Source organism: Bubalus kerabau, chromosome 3, assembly GCF_029407905.1.
Source record: "Bubalus kerabau isolate K-KA32 ecotype Philippines breed swamp buffalo chromosome 3, PCC_UOA_SB_1v2, whole genome shotgun sequence".
NCBI classification, from domain to species: domain Eukaryota; kingdom Metazoa; phylum Chordata; class Mammalia; order Artiodactyla; family Bovidae; genus Bubalus; species Bubalus kerabau.
The window spans coordinates 16,885,632-16,906,579 of NC_073626.1; the positions used below are offsets into that span (position 1 = coordinate 16,885,632).

At 37.7% G+C, this 20,948-nt stretch overlaps 2 long non-coding RNA genes across 2 annotated transcripts in view; one reads left to right on the forward strand and one right to left on the reverse strand.

Annotated features, from left to right (window-relative positions):
* Nucleotides 1-4,677, forward strand: part of LOC129645513 (uncharacterized) — a 112,655-nt gene extending 107,978 nt beyond the window's left edge. The window contains exons 2-4 of the long non-coding RNA XR_008711417.1: nt 307-378; nt 4,191-4,346; nt 4,431-4,677. This is a non-coding gene — a long non-coding RNA (uncharacterized LOC129645513). The remainder of the gene's footprint in view (nt 1-306; nt 379-4,190; nt 4,347-4,430) is intronic.
* LOC129645514 (uncharacterized) lies at nt 261-1,366 on the reverse strand. The gene is made up of 3 exons (XR_008711419.1): nt 1,278-1,366; nt 1,140-1,201; nt 261-386 (listed from the first exon to the last, which is right to left on the reverse strand). It is a non-coding gene; the product is annotated as an uncharacterized LOC129645514 (long non-coding RNA).
* Nucleotides 4,678-20,948: the final 16,271 nt, after the last annotated feature.

The window sequence follows — 20,948 nt, forward strand, 5'->3', positions numbered from 1 at the left end:
GACAAATTAATCTGAAAAAACAAGAATAATTACTTGACTTTTAAGAATTCCTGGAGTTTCCAGAAAAAGTGTGAGAATTGACATCAGGATACTGACAAAGAGTTCTGACTGGCACCTACTAGTTGTAGGAACTGTTGAAGTTACTTAGCCTTTCTAAGTCTTGATGTTTTTTTAATAGTAAAATTGGGGAACATCCCTTTTAAGAATTTTGAGAATCAAATGAGATGGAGTATGTTTAAGACTTTTTAAAATTAGGCAACGGTGAATAGAGAAGGTTTACGATGCTAGCCTCCACTTCAATTTCAGATGGCTGAACTGTGAGACTTGTTTTAACTTCTTCAGATTTCATCATATGAGTCCATAAGTCAAATTTTCAAGGTGAGAATCTAAAGTAAATGTAAGTAATCCATGTCACATCGTGAATAGGAGCATGAACTCCACAGCTATTCTTCTTCTTCTTGTTCAGTTGTTAAGTCATGTCTGATTCTTTGCAACCCAATGGACTGTAGCCCACCAGGCTGCTCTGTCCATGGGATGCTTCAGGCAAGAATACTGGAGTGGATTGCTGTGCCCTCCTACAGGGGATCTTCCTGACCCAGGGATTGAACAGTGTCTCTTACATCTCCTGAATTGGCAGATGTGTTCTTTGCCCCTAGCACCACTGTCTACTGTAGTTCAAATCCCAACTTTGCTATTTGACTCCATTTCCCCTTTTATAAAATGTCCATAATTCTACTATCTCCAGCACAGTGTTGATTTGGGGACTTTGTGATGTAGATCGGTGCTTGGCACATGTAATGTGCTCCATAACCTTTTGCTGAACTAAAAATAAAATGTACTCATTTTATCATCACAACTGCTCTCACTGGCATTCTAATAAAAGTATCCAAGGCTCAAATATTATTTGATGTTAGAACTTTTGCACAGAGAGGCACTTTGCAAGTTTCACATGCTTTCAATAAGATATTTGAATCATTTCTATTTTTGCCTTCTCACCATCAATAAACTACTTCCTATGAGTCTTTTTATTGGCAATCAAACATGCAGTGCTCTCATGCATGTAGATTTTAATCAATTAATGTAGTTCAACAGGTCATTTTTCCCATTGCAATAGTTTGAGAGGTTAATTTTGCAAATACCTGAATACTCTGGAGGATTATGGAGAAGCCTGAAATTATGGTGCAAGCTCAATCTCAGTGGACTGAAAAGAGAATGATCAATATATAAGTATAATATTTTCTCATTAAATGTCCTCAGTATCTTCATCTTAAACTTACATTTCCAAGCTGCTTTCAAAAATAATTTTGCAGAAAAGTTGTTCATGGCTCTGGTGATATTTATCATATATACTCACTTCATTCTTTACCATACCTCTTTGCTCACATTTCTGAGAATAAACAACTATATAAGACAAAATATTTATCATTCAAATAAAAAGTATCATCAAACCCCCAATAAGAGCAACAATAGAAAAGAAGAAATTGAAAAAGAAGTGCATATGCCTGTGTATGTATGTTTATGTGTATGGAGACAAAAATAGCTGTTAATTAATTCTCAGCCATTTTCATATTATAAATGATGTTTTATACTAATAGTCATAGAAGGCTGTTAACAAAACTGATCTTTTTATAAATAATATGTTGAAAAGATATTAATTATATATTATATAGATATTCATATTGAGTTAACTTGATTAAACTTTAATATTTTCCACATATGACACAAATGTGATTTAATATGTTTCTTTTGCCCTTGAATTCTCTAACTTTTGTCTGCATCTGTATCACCTGGAAGGCTCAATAAACAGAGATTTATGGGCTCATGCCCAGAAGTTCTAACTCATTACATTTGGGGTACAGCCCCAAAATTTGTGTTTGGCCAATATTTCCCACTTATGCTGATGCTGCTAGTCTGGGGACCACACTTTAAGCACCACCATCCTATAGTTCTCCTGGAACAAAGGAAACTGAATTTTATTGTGATAGACTGTCAACTTTTTTGGCCCCCTGTGAATCATACCTCTTGGCAACAATTCCCTTTGCATGAATTTGGGCTTGCACCTTGTTTTAAATAGTAGAAAGAGGCAGAAGGATGCTGTGGCGGTTCTGGACCTGAGCCTTAAGATAGCCTGGCAGCTTTTACTTTTGTGTTGTTGGAAATCAGCCACTATGTAAGAAGTCTAACTACCCTGAGACCTTCATGTTTGGGAAAGTTCAAGATAAGCACACAGAGAACTAACATGAAAGAGAATGGAGGAGCCCAGCCAGCAGAGAGACCCAAGTTCCCCGGCTGACAGCCTCAGCTGGGCTCCCAACAGCCAGCTAGCACCAACTTGTCTTATGAGTGAGGGCATTCTAAGCCTGCTTGCTATCAGTCAACATAAGGTAAAGCAGAAAGCCTGCCAAGACAACTGATGATTGTGAGAAATAATAAACAGCTGTTAAGTTTTCATGTGTTTTTTTTTAAGCAGCAATAAAAAATAAAGGGCATCAAGGAGAATTTTACTGAAGGCTGGGAAGAATAGGAAGGATATTATTACTTGTAGCTGGAGAAAATTGGACAGGTAGGAAAATCAGTGAGTCTTCTGTATACAATAATGTGGATGATAAAAGGGTACTTAATAAAATTTTGGGTTTGGGGATTTCCAAGCAGAATGTTGAAAGTTCAAATTTACTTTCTCTGATAAAGATAGGAGGAATGAGATGCAATAATTTTAGTTTTCATTTTCAACTGAAATAAAGAAGTACAAAGATGTCAGGATTCACTTCATTCAAATATTAAGCTATTTATCATTCTCAGTTTTTTGAAATTGAATAATTCTCAAAATAATTAATGACCTGAGGGCAAAGATCCTAAGAGTTTCTTTCAGTAAAATGTGGTGTCTGGGTTAGGGCAGGTCTTAAGACACTTTGTTAATTCCTTCAAAAGACTTAAGGTAATGTTAGTGAGACCCTCTCTGCTAGGCAGTAGTGTTTCTGAGACTTTTAAGGGTCTACTGCATAGAACTCATCTGCCAGGAAAAGGACTTTGAAGAATCATATGATGTTGTCCTGCACCCAAAATTAGAGAGGAGTCTTTTTTGAAGAGATTTGGTATTGTTAATTTCTTCTATTTTATAGTAATAGGATAAGTTCCAATAAGATTCACTGGAAACCCACAAAGTTTTTAAGATAATTGTATGAACAGAAGCACTGCCAATTTGGATTAAAAGAAACACACAGTTCAAAATCAACAGCTTTCTACTGGCAGGAAGTAGGCTTAGAAAGTTATTCATCTATAAATATGGGTTATTTAAGATGGGAAAGGAAGGACAGATCAGAGGCTGGAACCATTAGTCATGGAGAAACCATTACCAGTCCTCTTCAAAGATCTATTTACGTTTAGCCTAATGGATTGCAGAATTTCTTTGGATTGGTAATTGCTATGTGCTTCCCATATTCCCTGTTTTTGAATGGGAATGTTTATTATGATTTTTCTTGTTCCTGGCTTAGGAAGAGATAAATTGTCTCATTTTCTCACAGATCATCAAATCAAGAGGAACCATGTCTTATAAGACTAAGACTATGCTATAATGAGATGTAGCTCTGTGGGTTGTTAGGAGGGAATAGATATATTTTGTATGTGGATCTTGAATCATTGAGGGCAAGAGGCCATATGAACCTAACTGCAGGAAGAGGATCTGGGAGGAAGAACCAGGACCCTCGTTGGCAGCCCCTGAGCTCCTAGCTGACAGCGGCATCAACTTATCAGATAAGTGAGTGAGCCGTTATGGAAGTAGAGCCTCTGGCCCCAGCTGAGCCACCCCCATGACACTATGTCAAAGACAATCCAACCCAAATTGCAGAATTATGAGCAAAAATTATTTTTTTAATCCACTAAGCTTTAGGATGATTTGTTATGCAAGAGGTATTTGAACTCTTTATCTCTAGAACAAAGACAGGTTCATCCTAAAACCCAACACCCCAATCTCCTTTCCCCTTTCCATCTGTATTGCCAATAATCTTGCCTCCTAAGATTCCTAATATCTTTTGCACACTTATAATTTTTCTACATAATATAGTCAATATTCTTTATACATTTATCTTCCCCTTTTCTGCTTTTTACTCATCACTTGTGTAACAAGTCATTTTTTTTTTTTTTATTTCTTCATAGTGTATCTAATATTTGACTTCAAAATCTTATCTTCACAGAAACCAGTAAAATGGACCTTAGTGAGAAGTGCTGGAATCTGCCTAATAAAGATGGAGTTGGGGATTTTCTCAGCCTCTGAGTTCTCTCCTGTTTGCTCTCCTAGACTCAAAGGATGCATGATTGCTACCCAGGAGTGACTCTGCAGCACCTACAGGGTAGAAATACTCCTGGCATCCGTCCAATCCTCTCCAGTCCCAGAAAACTGGGAATTAATTTTGCTCTTCTTACTTTATTTTCAGGTCTACTAAACTTCCAGTTCTCTTTTAAGATCAAGTGGTTGAGTCATTATTATTTCATTTGGGAGACTAAATCCAACACCAAGACAGGATTTTATTTTTGAACAATTGTAAGTTGTTCACAGGAGCAAGAAATATTCTTGACCTTTGGAAAATTCCAGGACTAGGTTAACATTCTTCTTGCCTTTCAAATATGGCTCTATTTTATCTTTTAATTATAAACCTGAATAAATGTTTAACATGAGATTAATTATTTGTACTGTTGGATCTTCTTATGGTCTACTCAATTCAGCGTTATTCATTCATTCATCCAAACTCACTTCTGTATCCATTCACCAATTTACCATTTTTTCATTATTCTTTATGATTAGGTTTATGTTAAGCACAAAATCAAGAGTAATAGCCCAGCTCTGATGTATTGTTTTATCTAACAGGTTTGAAGTTATCTAGGAGAAGTAGGTTATTCTTGAACCTGATCACCTTAAATTTACCAGTTATGAAAATGTTTTAAAAAAAGAAACAGGTAAGAAAATAGTATTTCTGACAGAGCACAGAATTATTTGCAAGTGTGTTTAATGCTCAGTGAATGAATAGATGAAATAAATAAATGAAATATCATCTGAATGCTCAGTCTAAACCCAGAAAGATCAAAGGAATTTAGGGAAATTGTGTTCTAGATTGGAATGTCGGAGAAGGCAATGGCACCCCACTCCAGTACTCTTGCCTGGAAAATCCCACGGACGGAGGAGTCTGGTAGGCTGCAGTCCATGGGGTCACAAAGAGTTGGACACGAATGAGCTACTTCACTTTCACTTTTCACTTTCATGCATTGGAGAAGGAAATGGCAACCCACTCCAGAGTTCTTGCCTGGAGAATCCCAGGGATGGGGGAGCCTGGTGGGCTGCCTTCTGTGGGGTCGCACAAAGTCGGACATGACTGAAGCGACTTAGCAGCAGCAGCAGCAGTAGATTGGAATGTATTCTCTAAGTTCAAGTCTTTTTTGATTTATCTTTATCTCACTTAGGGATTTTCAGGATCAGTAAATTGTTCTCTTCTACCAAGAAGGCAACCACAAGAGAAAAAACATGAAAAAGTAACTTTACTTAAGAAAAAATTAGCAAGAGCCTACAGATGATCACATGAACTCATTTTTTAAGACCTAAAGCCAAGCTGGCTTAAAGCTCAACACTCAGAAAACTAAGATCATGGCATCTGGTTCCATCACTCCATGGGAAATAGACGAGGAAACAGTGAAAACAGTGTCAAACTTTATTTTTCTGGGCTCCAAAATCACTACAGATAGTGACTGCAGACATGAAATTAAAAGACGCTTACTCCTTGGAAGGAGCGTTATGACCAACCTAGATAGCATATTCAAAAGCAGAGACATTCCTTTGCCAAAAAAGGTCCATCTAGTCAAGGCTATGGTTTTTCCAGTGGTCATGTATGGATGTGAGAGTTGGACTGTGAAGAAGGCTGAGTGCCGAAGAATTGATGCTTTTGAACTGTGGTGTTGGAGAAGACTGTTGAGAGTCCCTTGGACTGCAAGGAGATCCAACCAGTCCATTCTAAAGGAGATCAACCCTGGGTGTTCTTTGGAAGGACTGATGCTAAAGCTGAAACTCCAATACTTTGGCCACCTCATGCAAAGAGTTGACTCATTGGAAAAGACTCTGATGCTGGGAGGGATTGGGGGCAGGAGGAGAAGGGGACGACAGAGGATGAGATGGCTGGATGGCATCACCGACTCAATGGACATGAGTTTGAGTGAACTCCAGGAGTTGGTGATGGACAGGGAGGCCTGGCGTGCTGCAGTTCATGGGGTTTCAAAAAGTCTGACACGACTGAGCGACTGAACTGAACTGAAAGCCATTAAAGAGTTTTCTCCCATCAGTTTACATTAAACTTAGTGACATTCTAGGAGACAGTGGTAGAAGCTGGGAAAGACAGAGAATCACAATTGAAGGGTGTCCCGTGTATTATCCGTTGTAAAAACTAAATTTTATTTAATTTTTAAAATGTGAATGTGGTCAAGGCAATAGATATATTTTGTTTATGCACTGCTATAAATAAACAACTCTAAAACATAATGGCTTAAAACAACCACTCTTTACCCTTTCTCACAATGGCACAAGGGAGTGGTATGTTGTAATGTCCAACTGGACTTTTCACTCTCCTGCCTCAGATGTGTATGTGGACCAAAATGGCTCAACTGGGGTCATATGTCTGGAACTTCCCTTTTTTCTTTCAGATGGGCTCCTCCAGTGGTGTCAGTGTTTCTGCTTCTCTATTTACTCTCCACATGGTTTTACCACATGGTGTCTCTAAGAGGGGAGCCATACTTCTTACATGGAAGCCAGGGCCCCCAGAAATGCAAAAACAGCAGCTGTTGGCCCTTCCTCAGGAACAGGGAGAGTATCATTTCTACAGTATTTTATTGGTTAGAGAGATTTTCTGGCCCAGCCCAGATTTAAGGAGAAGTCACTACACCAAGGTGTAAATACCAGAAGGTATGATTGTGATGTTCCAGTGGGACAAATCAGAAAGTGCAATTCTTAGCACTTATCAGCTGGAGTCACAAGCCTAAAATCAAATTTGCAAAACATGTATTTGGCTCCAGCAAAATGTGCTGATGTCAAGAAGTGAAGATCATCATACTGATGCTAACATCCCAAGGATGGACTAAGAATAAAAAACATGCCCTGGAGGAGGAAAGACTTCTTCATTTTTGTCTTGAACACTAATTGTTTTGATTAGAGTCATTCTTTTCAGCGTCAGAGAAGAGAATGAACAGAATACTTCTGTGAATTACCCTCTAGAAAAATTCAACTCTTGAATGTAGAAATAATCTTTATTTCAGGAATGTGTTCATTCCTGCAAAATTTTTATTCTTGGTGGTAATTTCATATAAAAAATCATAAAAGGATATTAAAAAGCATGTGATCCTCACCAATTGTTATGTATTTTAGCTGAGGGCTAAAGACAAATACCCAAAGCAATCTTGTACATCAGAATACCACCATTTATATCTTTTGTTCTCTTGTTTTCTTATGTATTGTTCAAGGTCCTTCCTAAAAATGAATGAAAGGGCAACTGTCAAGATGACAGCTTAAACATAATCATCTCTGCATTGTTTCTTTGATGTTCAATTGTGTAATTAAAGAAAAAGACATGTTTAATCATCTCCCTATTCAATTAATTTACGTTATCTCTTTGTATGATATTAAAAGAATGACAAGGCAATTCATACTTTAAAAAAATATTTTACTATCTGTTGCTCTAGGACTAATTCAGTTTTGCAAATTAAGATTAGAAGAGATTGCAAGGAACATTGTAGGGAAAAAGGAAAACCTAAATGGATCTCCATGTTTATTAGAGAGTATATTGTTTTCTTAGTTTTCAATTATATTTTATCTATGATTTTAATTTCTCAAACCTCCCACATAGTGAATTTTTTTAGATTCTTTCTAATTATTATCCACATCTCTATTTTTCTGTCACCAAAAAATGATATGAATTCCACATACATTTTTATGCAGCTAGCTCTACATCAGTGCACAGGATGAAATATTTCAATAGCATCTGATGTTGTGTGTGCTTTTCACCCCAGGAGATTTCTTTCAAGAAAAAGCAGTAGCCAGGATGTCTCAGAGTCTATCAGTATTCACATAGCTTTTATTTTCGGCTTCACACTAAGCCTTGGGTATAAGAATTGGAGGCCTGAACATGTACTCTTTGTTTATATTTACAAAATAGTGGAGAAAGAGGAAAAGGGAAAAACAACAGTGTAGAAATAAGATTTTTAAAATATGTTTTGTTTCCCTGGTGTGGACATATTAGATGCAAAGCTATAGCCAAAATTAACATGTATATGCACATGTGTGTGTGTGTGTGCATGCGTGCATGTGTGTGTGTGAGTAGCAACCTCTTTGTTAAATCATAATCAATGCCATTCTCAGAAAAACTTACAGGCAAGAACGCCTGTTCAACTTTGATATTTTAACAGGCTAATTCTTTTGAATTTGTGGCCTTGGAATGTACAGGTCTAGGTCCATATGTTCACTGATTATTTAAAAGAACATAGTTGATTATGTTTCTTTATTAATAGGGTAACTTTATGACTTGCCTGAAAACCACAAGATAAGTCAAAACCCCCTTCCCCACTCCCTAACCTCCTAACCACTCGTTTTTCTGAACCACTCAGAATAATCTAAAGCCCTATTCAGCTTGCAGCCAGATGTGAACAATCAGTGCCTGACACGGGGTACAAATAACACCTCCTCCAGCCATTACTCTTCAATTGGAGCTCTGCCCTTGATGGAGGCTGGAGTTTGCTCTGGCTTTTGTAACTTGCACATGAACGGTAGGGAGAAAGAGGCACAGAGGGAAAAGGAGTATTTAGGTGGCAAGCTGCAGGCGGATCTGGGCTTGTCTCACCGTAGAGGGGTCTGTTTGAAAGTGGAGTGAGGTCACAGGTCACACAGTTCAACCCAAAGGACTAAATGCGCTAATGTATTGGGCAGACACAGACCCATTAAAACCAAACCAAACCAAAAATAAGGTGAGGAAGGGTCCAAGCCAACCTTGAAACCTAAATGACCATTTGTTCTCATTCTTCAAAACATTCGGGGGCCTTCCAGCCAGCCAAGGCTAGAGCTGTTTATGGTTCATAGAGTTTGAGAAAATGGAGCCCTGACATCTGACCTTGCATGAACCTCAGACACAGAGCAGAATGAGACAGTCTGGACAGGAAAAGCACTATTCCCTTAGCAAGCTGCTGTGTTTGGTGGTCATGGTCAGATTTTTACCAAGATCCTGAGATTTTACTTCAAAAATAAAACTAAGAATGCTCTTTGATTCCAAGTTGTATTGATTGTTTTTGTTTTTGCTGCCTGAATCTCTCTCTCTCTTTTTTCCAAGTTAGGTTGCATTCTTTCTCTCCTCCTAAATGTCTAGAATTCATTGTGAAGAATAGCAGCATGTGCCAACTGCAGAGAAGGGCCCTGCTGAGTTAATGTTCAAGACGAAGGCATCAAAGATATAAAAATCAGGAAAACAGGTAGCCTTCCTTAGTGCTTTATTTTTTAATTATTTCTGTTTTTTATTTACTTTAGCATTTTTCTTAAAAGTTGTTTTTGACAACAGTCAGATTATCCTCTCTTCATAATCTTCATATTGAATTAACTACCTCAGGAAAAAAAAAAATGAAATGGTTGTATCTAACAGGGTAAAAACAAATATGGTCCACAACCTGTGATCAATACTAGTGAAGTCCATGGCTCAGTGAATAGAAAAGCAAAGGAAGAGGAGCACAATATATTCTTTAAAAGAGACCCAGGTGGACTTGAGAAGGCATAAAATGCATAGAAATGTCCCTCCACCCCCCATTACAAAACATTCAGTGGAGCAATAGGAACTCTCGAATACTGCTGCTGGGAATACAAAATGGTGCAGCCACTTTGGAAAATAGTTTGGTTATTTTTACAAAACTAAACATGATCTTACCATACAGTCCAGCAATCATGCAAAGGAGTTGAACTCTTACATCCACACAAAAATTTGCACACAGATGTGTATAGCAGCTGTATGCATTATTACCCAAACTTGGAGGAACCAAAATGTCCTTCAGTAGTTGAATAGATAAATAAACTCTGGTGCATCCAATCAATGGAATATTATTCATTGCAACCAATATATGTTATCAAGTCACAGAAAGACATGAAGGAATCTTCAGTGAATTCGACTAAGGGAAAGAAGCCAATCTAAAAAGGCTACATACTGTATGATTCCAACTCTGGAAAAGCTGACATTCTGGAAAAGACAAAACTATGGAGACAACAGAAATATTACTAGTTGCCAGAGGTGGTGGGGGGTAGGGGGTGAGAGATGAATAGGTAGAAGTCAGTGAAAATAGTCTGCATGGTATATAATAATCATGGATCTATTTCATTGTGTTGTTGTGTTGTGTTAGTTGCTCAGTTGTGTCTGACTCTTTGCAACCCCGTGGACTGTAACCCACCAGGCTCCTCTGTCCATGGAGTTCTCCAGGCAAGAATACTGGGGTGGGTTGCCATTCCCTTCTCCAGGGGAACTTCCTGATCCAGAGGTAGAATCCGGGTCTCCTGCATTGCAGGCAGATTCTTCACCTTCTGAGAAGCTAGGTAAGCCCATATTTCATCACACACTTGTCCAAATCCATAGCACGTACAACAGCAAGAATGAACTGTAATGCTAACTATGGATTTGGGACAATTATGAAGTGTCAGAATAGGTTTGTCAATTGTAGCATGTTTTTATAACTGACTCTGGTGGGTGATGTTGAAAATGGAGGAGGCTGTGTGGGGAGGTGGTGTGTGGAAAATCACTGTACCTTCCCTCCATTTTGTTAAAAACTTAATACTGCTTTTAAAAAGTCTTTAAAATATCACTTAAAATGAAAAGTGAGAATTGGAGGAGGAAAAACGTGCTTTCATATTCATTAAGCAGAAAAAGTAAAACTCTTAATGTCAGCTCTGGTTCCACTGAGTACTTGTTCCTGTGATGCTGTCTGACTTGGTTATTAAGTGGCCCAGGAAAGCCTTAGTAGAAAAAAACTCACTGGCTTAATTTAAATTTTGGCCACCCCAGCTCTTCGAGCTATGAATAGACTCACTCTCATTTGTTTGGCCTATGGGGAAAATCACTTCTTAAAAGTATGCTTTGTAAGAAAGTTACTAGATTTCCCTTGAAAATAGCATTCATGTATTGAACCTTTTAAGAAAGAAAAAATTTGCTGAGCATAGAGCAAACAATTTAAAAAGTGATCAAATACAATATTAATATTAAGAATGCTTGTCAAAAGAAATGTACATGCATATTAAAAACACTAATAATTCGCTTAGTTTTGTTGAGTTGTATCATATATATATATATATATATATTAAGGTGCACTGGGCTAAAATGAAGATCTTAATGAATTTTTTATATACGGTATAAACTTCTTTCACCATTGCACATGTTAAGATATAGAATATCTCCAGCATTTAAGAAGGCTCCCACCCTACTCTACAGTCAGTAGGGTCCCCAAGAAGGGCCATTATTCTGTTTTACCTCTTTTTAAATTTTGTATAAGTAAAGTATATAGAATGTGTATTTTTGTACTTGACTTCTTTTACTCAGCATTATATCTGTGAGATTCATTTATATCATTATGTGTATCATTAGTTCATTCTTTTTTAATCAATGTACAGGATTCTGTTGTAGTTATAATACCACAGTTTCTTTACTTATTGTATAGTTGATAGACATTTTTTCCAGAGTGTGGCTATAATATGAACGTTATTGTATATATCTTTTGGAGGAGAAAAGCATTCATTTTGGATGGATTTGTATCAGCAGTGGAGATGCAGGTCATAGAGTAATTTAATAGGTGCTGCCGAATGTTTTTCTAAAGTCACTGTACCATTTAACTGTCCCACTGATAATTCACGAGTTTTCATCCTTCTACACCCTTCATATTCTTAATTTTAGTCATTTTGCTGGATATTAGTGATATCTCATCTTACTTTGTATTTTTCTGATGAATAATTATGTTGAGCATTTTTTTTTGTATGTTTATCATCCTAACCTTTTTAATAAAGGATTTGGACGTTCAGCTTAAAAGTTACTCAAGAAGCTTGAGGATGGTATCAATTTCTTAGCAGTGAATAAGAAGATGAGAAAAGAGAACTAATGTTTACTTAGTGCCTATCATGTTGTGAGAACTTTACATATGCTATCTCAATTAACTCTTTTAATAGCCATATATGGTAGATATTTTTTAGTGGATAATAGAGTTCATATGTTTATGAGTAGAATTTATTCAATTTTCTATTCCCTTCCTATATTCTGATATACTCTAATTTTCCCTTTACTCCACATATGTTGGAAATTAATATTTTTCCAGATTTATGAAGAATCATGGTTATTTCTATGGCTTCTCAATAATGTTTCCTTAACCCACTAACTGTCTAACATCATGATGAACAGTCTTCTGTATGCCTTTTGGTGTTTACATTTTTACAATAAATCATTACCATTATAATTTAAGACACTGTAAAGTTATTTTTGTTTTGAAAAAACTCTATCCCTTCCTTCTGGCCAAATGAGAAACTATATCCTTGCCTTTTCAAATTGTTTTATGAGAGGTAATCAAAGACCTGTTTGCTTTATTACTTATTTTCAAAGGCCTTTAAGATCCTAGCTTTTTTTTAAAAAATAAGTTGTCTTATCCAAGCTCCTGAATCAAATATTTACAATCTCTTTAAGTTTTAGCAATTCTCCCTTATCTACGAAGTGAAAGTCGCTCAACTGTATCCAAATCTTTGTGACCCCATGGAGTATACAGTCCATGGAATTCTCCAGATCAGAATACTGGAGTGGGTAGCCATTCCCTTCTCCAGGGAATCTTCCCAACCCAGGGATTGAACCCAGGTCTCCTGCATTGTGGGAGGATTCTTAATCAGCTGAGCCACAAGGGAAGCCCAAGAATACCAGAGCGGGTAGCTTATCCCTTCTCCAGAGGATCTTCCCGACCTAGGAATAGAACTGGGGTCTTCTGCATTGCAGGTGGATTCTTTACCAACTGAGCTATCGGGGATCCTCTCTCATATCAAGCATTTTCCTTTTACAAAAATGTTCTCATATTTATACTTAGTCTCACTGACACAATTAGCCTGTTTCAAGAAAAAAGAGATGGGATGCAAAATGTTAACTTGAGAGGAAAAGCAATAATTTTCTTAACTTCAAAAGAAGTTTGTGTGGGACTTTGGTAGGGAGTGTCCAAGCTGACTGATGGTGTTTCTGACATTATTACTGGGTGAGACGTTTCCTACACCCCAATACTCAAATCCTCTGTCCTTACTCAGCCTGCCACCAAAACAAAACCCAAAATCAGAAATGAAGAAAAGTATCACTTGAAAAAAATTGACATTTATCGATTTTTTTAAAAGACAAAAATATATCTTAAATTGTCAGGTTGTTTTTGGCTGTGCCACATGGCTTATGGGATCTCAGTTCCCCAGCCAAGGGTTGAAACTGGGTCCTTGGCAGTGAAAGCATGCAGTCCTAACCACTAGACTGCCCGGGAATTTCCAATATACCTAAAATATTAACCAAAGCCCTTCTAATATCAGTTCTTAAAAATGAAGGTGAAGGTCAACTGGAAAGGTAAACTCAATATATGGAGTTAATACCTTAAGCATTGTACACAGACTGGGTACATAATAGGCTCTCAAAAACTTTTTGTTTGATTTATCTTATTTTTCCTTGTTCAGATACTTTTAACTATCAGTATTATATCCATACGCTTGCTTATTTTGTGCCTAACAAAAGCCTATTCATTTTTTTACATTAATTCCTTTTACTGCAAAACAAAAGGCATCTTCCTTGGAATATCATAATAAACCACTTCAACTTCTGAAATGTACCAGCTCTAGATCCATTTTTTATGTCTTCATTAAGAATGAATACATTATTGACAAGTACCACCAGGAACAAATACATTAGCTTTTGAGCTTTCTTGAGTAATGTCGGATGACATGGTCTAAGTCCAGTAGGCCTGTGGAATTATTGTATAATTTGAGTTTACCTCTATCTTCCCTATGTGGTATAATGTTCAGTGGTTGGAGGTGTTTATTTAATTTTAGACCCATTCTTTGCCATACATTTGAGTGTGTGTGTGTGTGTGCTAAGTTACTTCAGTCATGTCCAACTCTTTGCGACCCCATGGACTACAGTCTTCCTGTCTCCTCTGTCCATGGGATTCTCTAGGCAAGAACACTGGAGTGAGTTGCTATGCCCTCCTCCAAGGGACCTTCCTGACCCAGGGATCAAACCTGCAGCTCCTGCATTGCAGTCGGATTCCTTGCTGCTGAGCCATGGGGATAGATTCACAGATTTGAGTCAGTTGAGAGAAAGCCTAAGGATTTGATGTAAAAGTGCTATCTTGGGTTTGGCAATGGCAATTGCATATATGGATAGACAAGAGGGCTGGTTGCCAGGTCTTCAAAGGAATAGCAATTTCTGATGTTTTTTCCCAAGTTAGTTAATTTTGCCCTTAAACTGACTTTATTAAGTTAAAGAGTCACCAATAAATCTCTATTATAGAATTCAAAAGACTTAGGCCTCTTTTTGGAGCAACAATGTTTTTCTAAGAAAGTTGGGAATAATTCAACTCAGTTGCCTTCAATTCAACTTTATCTGAAAAGATAGAATTAGCCCTTCATTAAGACAGAGTGGGGAACTGGACAACACACACACACACACACACACACAAACCAAGACCCAAATGAGGGTGAGACAGTGACCAGGTGTTTGGTTGGAGTTACTGCTCAAATTGTGGGGAATGATATTTCTAGTCTGTTACGTTGAATATTTGTGAGCAGGCTATTCTAAGATTTTTGGCTAGGCTGAACAGGATATGGCTGGGTGTGACAAAGATGTGGCTGCTCAGGAAGAGCAACCCAAACCAGGAAAGGGCATGACAGAAATGCATGACCTTTATTTAGAGGAAAGTTCCTGCCTTCTTGTAGATTTGAAGTCTTAATCTATGAAGATATGTGTGTAGCACCAAGAGAAAGGAAACATGATTTTCACCACTCTGTCTTGTTTAGCTTTAGTTTTTATTAAACCCAATGGGGAGATATGGTACACTCCACTGAAGATATGTCTTTCCACGGCAGTGTGTCCATGAGGATGACTGCAGAAGACAGAAGCAGGGAACAGAAGAGGGAGAGCCATTTGGAATGAAATGCAGTATCAGAAGGAGAATCATCATGGCGCACATCTTACCACCTTTGACATGACCTGTGGCTTAGAAGAAAGAGGTAAAATCTTTGTACATTTCAGAATCAGTGGCTGAAAATCAGAGCAAACCACCTGATAAATGGTAAATAAATAATATGGTGCCCTTCTCCCCAAATTCACAGGGCAGTTCCAATTTTTATTCCAGTTTGTGTTAGAGTGATTTTAGAGCTCTATCTGGAAGTACTTTCTCATTCTTACTTATTCACTTTCAATAGATATTGTTGAATATGTCGATATGTGAAAGTTTCACATTCCTTGAGTGTGAACTGTTAGGCGAGAAGACAGAAGTTAAAGTGAACAAACAGCAGTGATCACATAATGGAAGGCTTTCCTTTTCCCCTAAAGACTTGGCATTTACCCTATAGGACCTAAGAAATAGTATACACAGAGGGGAATCATTGAAAAGCTTTAAAGAGAGAAAATAATTGCATTAAAGTACTATAAATAGTCAATGTTCGTTTTTCTTTTGCTTTACGTGATTGGTTTAAGGTCATGGTTCCCAAATTTATCTGAACTTTAGAATCATCTGGGGATCTTTGGAAAATTCCAAAGCCCCGGCCACATCCCCAACCAATTAAATCACAATCTCTAGGAGTGTATGTTGGGAAACATAGAAATAAACAGAAAAAAATTAAGTATTATCTAGGAGCAGATTGAATTGACTTGAGATGGATTGCGCCAGTTCTTTTATTTATTTAGCATTTGTTTTTTTTTTAATGACTTTTTACTTCCTAATTTTTAAGTGATGGTAAATGGCATGATGAGAAAGTGCCAGGACCTCTCACCAAAACAGAAATCTATTCAGTTGTATTAATGCATAGACAACTTTGTATCTTGTTAGAATAAATTGGAGCTTGGGATGAGGCAGAAAAGATGATTTTCTGGAGACTATATCCTTGGGTCCATAAATTTCCCTTTATTTCTCCCATTTGCCCCCATATATTTTCAATATAGCATGATGTATTTATACAATATGTGTGATTAGCAAAAAGATAGCATTTATTTTTACCATGATGTATGATATATCTGAGTAGACATGACCATATGTGTCAGTTGTAGGTACATCTTTTTATGCAGTTCAGGTGAGGATCACTTAACGTACAAAAGGGCTTTTCCATTGTGGCCTGTGTCACACTTTTCTCTTTTAGGTGCAAAGCAGAAACTTTCCCCTTGACTTTCCTTGAATAATGAGAAGGATTTTTTTTTTCTTTTTTAGTTATAACATCCTATTTAGTTAAAACACAAACACATACACACACAAACAAATGCAAACTATGAACTCTTCTTGGCCTAGCTACTAACCTTAAACTAGATTTACCCGAGATGAAGAATCGAGGAAATGATTCTTCACTTTACCTCCAGATTTGGTAAATGTAACGTGTTGCTAGGAAATCTGAATTTTAAACAAGTGCTCTGACTCTTCTGATATGCTCTGTCTGACATCACTTTCAGAAACACTGAATTTGGCAGTTGAGATGCAAAGATAAATATGGGGAGGAGAACTTCCCTGGTGGTCCAGTGGTTAAGGCTCTGCACTTCAGTGCAGGGGGCACCGGTTCGATCTCTGGTTGGGGAAGATTCCCACAAGGCACATGATGCAGTCAAATAAATAAGTAAAGTGGGGGAAATGGCCTTAGAAGTGTTTTCGGTTGAAACAATTTTTTTTGGCTTCCATATTTGTCATAGATATTGTTCTGAACTGCGATGATGTTTCTCCTGCCACAAGGGCTAAGAAAAACGTCCAAGCAGGGCCCTATTCCATCTTTGAAGTAGGCTCTTCATCTCTCTTTCTCTTTCTTTTTTTTCCCTAGCTTCTCATGGTGTATTTGCTTTTCTCTCACCATCCATACTGTATTGTGTTGGAGTTCTGGATTCTCCTCATTTGTTAGCTTTGTCCCCACACTTAATCCTATTTATTTATTTAATACCCATCCATTAGGGGCTCTACCTGGCCAGCCCAGCCAGTGGATCTCTAGGTTCAGGTGAGCCGCCCGGCTTGTCTGTCCAGTAGTAGTTTTTCTGCTGAGAATGGATGTTCAACTGGAAACTCTGATCTAAGCAAAGTCTCTGATCTCTGATCTCGGAAACTCTGATCTCTGAGCAAAGTCTCACTTTGCTATTTAGCCACAGAATGATCTTGGACAAGTTCTCTTTCTAAAGTCTGTCTTCTTCTTCGGAAAGTGGAGAAACTAATATCTGTTCTTCCTACCTAATCATGAAAAGAAGTGAAATGCTCTGTATGTCAAAATAATTTGTAAATGACTGAGGCTGTGGTTCTCAAACTTTGGCTTGCATCAGACTCACCTGGAGGACACACGTTGCTGAAACCCAACCCCAGGTTTTGTGATACAGCAGGTCTGGAGGAAGGCCTGGGAGTTTGCCTTTCTAGATGGTTCCAGGAGATATGGACACTGATGATCCTGGCTTCAGAATCACACTTTGAGAAGACAGGTCTAAGGCATTATTATAAAATGGTCTAATCTCTCAGTTTACACATATTCTCTGTGCTTCCCAATGGATCTAAAATCCTGAGATGCCATTAAAGGTATTAAAGTGAGCTAAGGGTAGTTTGAAAATTGACTAGTAGGTCTTCATAAAGTACCTACTAAATGTGCCCTAGAAGCAAAACAAACAAACAGATGTCACTGGGAAAGTGTCACAAATCTCTAAGAAATCTTATTTTAAACCTTGTATTTTCTCAGATAATGAGTTAATTTATTTTTCTGGATATGGAAGTGGCCAGTATTATCTTTGGGCTGAAGGCAGATATGCCCAGTTGGGGCATCTGAGTTGGGGGGCCTCCCTAGGTTATTCCTGCTGCCTGCACATTTAATGGTGCAGTCCTGGGTGAATATAATGAAGAAGAACAGGGCACTATCAACTTCAAAGTAAATATGCTCTGGTGTAAATGGTCGTGCAGAGAGCACGCAAGACCATTCTAGCTGGAAAATTAAAATATGTCATGACATAGCTATAAAACTCTTTGCTGCCAAGCCAACATCATTCTGGCTTATGGCTCTTAGACCTCACAAAAGGAGGTTAATTAATGAAACAAACCTATTGTAAAATAGTCTAAAGAAAATCTGATGGCTTAGGATAAACTTTAAGGTGCCAAATGGGATTACATCTACCTAAGCAGAGAAGGAGCTGGCTGGATGTCAGTGAAACTCAGAACGCCTGTAGGTCCGTCTGTGAATCTGGAGCATGTCTACGTGTGTAGCATGTGTCTTTGACTAAGCATCAGAACAATCGGGCCTTTGAAGGGAGGATAGGTCAGCCTAATTGGGCTTTCCCAAGCAGTTGTGCACACTGTTCAATTAAAAAGGAAAGATGGGTCAGCTTAAAGCCATTCACATGACTTAGATTAGCTGTTCAGGTCCTACAGAGGCCCGAGCTAAGGAATCCTCGCTCACTGTTCCTTCAGGGTGCAAGGATGTATCTGGCCTGTAGTGTGGCTCTTGGTTGCCCTCTGCAGGGATAAATATCAGGAGGCTTGTTTGGGGAAAAGACTTAAGAGAAATGCAGGCCTTAGAAAAATATATATGCTGTGGCAATAAATTTCAAGGCATGCTGAGCTCTTTAAGGGCCTATCCAGAGGGGTGATTTAACAAGGAGACAATATTTTCAGGAACCAAGGTTAGTGCTTTAGCTCTACAAGACATTGGCTGACTTGGGAAAACAGAGTAATTTAGGTCTGAGACCAATAGGAGAATGATGAGGATTTCCTCCCCCCCTTCTTTCATCTGAAGGCTATAGCTTTGTGGAGGTGATCTTAGAATAAAATAAAAACAGTGCCATGCACGTGTGTGCACACACACACACACGTCTTGTTTTTATATATTTAGTACTGATGTTAGTGGAACTAATAAAAAGCGGATTGGTCACAGCGTCACAGAAAATCAATTCTCAAGCTTTTTCTTATTCAGGTTTTTTGATGGTATTGCTCTCATCTGATACTTGAGGGTCACAACATGAGTTTCAAATGGGTTGTCCTTTAGAGTGGAAATGAAGACGCTGTCCTGGGTCACACACAATAATAAAAAGTGACCCCTTTCTTAAAATAGATGCTTTCCTTGTTCTTCAGTTGCAAGGCTTATAGGAAAGAACTTTTCCAGTCCTCTTCTGTGAGGCTTTTTCCTGGTAATAGAAATCACCAGCTGAAAAATAACATATGTGCATTACTCATGCATTTATAAATTAGTATTGATCAACCTTTGGGAAATTTTATGACTTCATGGTGACCTAATGCTTTGTCATTTGTCCTCACATGTTAGTAGTAACTAGTAAAAACTAGCTATGCAAATACATGTTCAAAGATGGATCAGAGACTATGGTGGTCTCTAGATTACAGACAAAGAATACATATTCCCACCAGATAATTTGTATCAGTATGTATTTAGGGAGTATACAGAGAGGAGACATTTAGGGAACAGCACAGAAATGGTTTGTAAACAGAAATCTGCAATTTTTCTATTTCTCTTTGTTGAAGGGAAATGAAAGTGTGTTTAGCCATTTTGGGTAAAAATGCAATAAAAATATATCTGTGGGCAATGGTGGCACATATGTGAGGAAGAATAGTAAGATTTTAGAAGAGCAAAAATGAAGAGATGAGAATCAGGCAAGCAACACTTGGAGACTCAGCTTTCTTGTATAATTACAGATTTGGGTGATACTTGCATTTCAAAGTTAGTTGGATTCCACTGGAACCCAGCTTCAACTGGATGTGAGTATAATACGGATCCCCCAGAAGTTTCATCACGAAATAGGCTTGAGGAAGACCTGGTCTAGTCAGGTGAATTGAATAGTTTTATTAACGGCTGAACTTTTCAGGCTTTCACATACCAATAAATATTAGGAGTTTCCAAGAGGTGGACATGATATACTAAGTTTCCAATTTTTTAACCATGCAAACTGTTTTTCCACTGTGCTATAAAAATGCTGACTTTCATTATTGTTAGTGTCTTTTCCAGTTCCAAAATGATATGAATAATTGAGTTCATAGAGACAGTATTAAAATAGAAAATGGATATAATTAACCATGTAATTTGGGTGACCATGACTTTGTTTTGCATCCCCAAACATAATTGCAAATTATTATTATTTTTCCTTAATTTTCTACACATTGCCTGATTAGGATAAACAAACTTAAGGCAGAAAAAAAGTCACTAGTAAAATGAGAAAAGACTAGATATTTGCATGCCAATGAAGGAGATCTTTGTTTTAGATTGGTATTCCCTGTGGGATCTCTAGCAGCAGCACGTTACTGGTTTTAAAGGCAGCATCATATCTGGTTGTAAAACTGAAGCTCTTCCCCATCTTTATTTTTCTACCCTGGTAACTTGTGCAATATGCCCACCACAGGCAGGCTCCCACACTGCGTCCATGTCGGGCCTTCATAATTAAGAGAGAAAATGTGAAATGTTCAAAGGTGAGTCACAAAGATTATTAAGGAACTAGAAAACAAGCCCAATTTGAAAAGGTTAAATGAGATGGGATTTTTTTTTTTTTAGCCTGCAGGAGAGTAAGTAGAGATACCAGGTAACAATGCCAGTTAACGGTAATTTCTAGTAAGTGAAGTGTTATTAAGCAGATAAAGATGACCAGCCATTCTCCACTCTCAGTGTGGACGGAACAAGAGAAAGTGTCCTTATGTTCCAGCTGTGAGGGTTTATCTTAGATGCAGGGAGTGGTTTTCTT